A 2,107-nucleotide genomic window follows, 5' to 3' on the forward strand; every position below is an offset into this window, starting at 1 on the left:
TCTCAAGAATATTATGTTTATCTACATAACACTGTTAAAAGGGCCAAAAAGCACTTTGTGGTGGTGAAACACGTCTTATAACATGGGTCGCTAAACGGGCGTAAAGTGGCACTTGTGGTCGCTTGCTTCGTTTTTGGGCTGCTGTATCATACACACTTCATCGCCTGCCCAGTGGTTGATTCATGTGTAAAGAAAAAATCTGGTGGCAGGGAATAATGTAATGTCAAGCAAAGGCAGGGAAAAAGCTGCCAAATCTTTGCCAAGCCCCCCCTCCCCCCACAATTGAGCTCATTTCCACTCTCCAAGAGGAAAGCAGCTAATAGAGAGAGGATTCACCACCCTTTCCTGCCTGCCATTTCTCTACTTGAGATCACCACATATAGACACCCTACTTTACAGCTGTTTAGCACGAACTGTGTCCTAGGACATGCTTCTGTAGCTAGAATATCTAATCTGAATCTAATGTACATGGCAAATCAGTCCTACATTAATTTAAAAGCGTGTTTAAAGTGGACTTGCATAATTTACTACTTAACAATGTTTCATGTTTCAAATCCTTGCCCTTTCCCACCATTTCCCCTACTTCGTGATGCAGTAAAGACCATAACATGATATGCGTGTTACTAAAATGAGAGTAGATTGCGGTCATAAACTGAATTATAGCTTCAACAAAGGCTCACGAAAGGAAAAGCTGAACTGTAAACAGAAAACTTAAGCACACTGCTCACAAATATTTCATCGATCCAGTATAAATGTAGCTTATCCATAATACATGCCATATTTTACTTAACAGAAAAGTACAACATGGATGAAATATGTAAAGTATCTGTAGGAGTCCCTTCTTTTGTACAGATTCTAGTTCATAAAGTTTTCAATTAGTTGTTCTGAAATGCACATGTGCATTATTTAATCTGTGTGACTGTCTTTAAATGATAAACATTTAACTTAGATCAGGGGTGTCGCACCTCAGGCCCATGGGCCAAATCCTGCCTCTCCAGGGTTCCAGTCTGGCCTCCAGGGACCCCCAGGGAGCCACAAGCCCCTTCCTCTTGCCCTGCCCCGACTGCCAACTGTTTGTTGGTTTCCCACCATTCGCATGTTTCTCCCCCATTCTCAAAGGTTGAAATGGCTCTTCTAAGGCTTTGTTACTGGCAATAGGAGCTTTAAGCTACAGTATGCCTTGTGTTTTGGGTATTTTGGTCCTGCCCTTTTTGCCTTTGGCCTCAAACACCACTGGCCCCCAAACGCCCCAAAATTTACCTTTAGAAATAACATTCTTCAAATGCTGTTGTAAGGCACATCGAGTTCTAATTTAGCACACTTTAAATCTGAAGTGAAGTTTCTGAAGTTATTTGAGTATTTTCATTCTAACCTGTATACTGTATAACCACGCTGTCCTCTTGTTTTGGATGTTTGTTCTTTGTTGTTTCCAGCTATTTCTCTTAAAAGCATGATTTTTAAGTAACAACACTTGGTAAAAAAAAATTTTTTTAACGAACATTTTAGAAATATTGTATCCAAGATAGTTCAACTAAAACTAATTCAGTTTCAAAAAATGATTCACAGGACTAAAAAAGCTATACAGAAAACAACCCAACCCCCAACCCCCAAAATGGATTTATTTATTTTTATTTATTTATTGCACTTACATACCGCTCCCATAGCCAGGGCTCTCTGGGCGGTTTACAGATTAAAGTGATATCACTGTTTTATGTTTTTAAAATTCTAAATTCCTGCTGAAAATGCACAATAATTATCTAAACAAATATATCCATTCTCTTCACACCATGACCAAAAATGGATTTTAGGGGAAAGTGAGATTCAGCAGAAATAATGTGAAATCACCTTTACAATGTGTAGTATCTGCTACTCTCCCTAGCAGCTGAATACTTTGTTCTCTTGGAGCCTGCACTCAATCCAGTGATCCCCCATCTTCACTATTAGTACTACAGAAGACAATCAGAAGAACAAAATGCCCAACTTAGAATGGTTTCTGCCCAAATGGCCAGTCCACCATTTCCCTTTTTACTGTCACAGAAGGCAACCATATTATTACTCGCCAAAAGCTACCAAAACATGGCTGCATCAAGGAAACAGAACAAGAGGC

This window comes from Elgaria multicarinata, chromosome 8 (assembly GCF_023053635.1).
Source record: "Elgaria multicarinata webbii isolate HBS135686 ecotype San Diego chromosome 8, rElgMul1.1.pri, whole genome shotgun sequence".
NCBI lineage: Eukaryota > Metazoa > Chordata > Lepidosauria > Squamata > Anguidae > Elgaria > Elgaria multicarinata.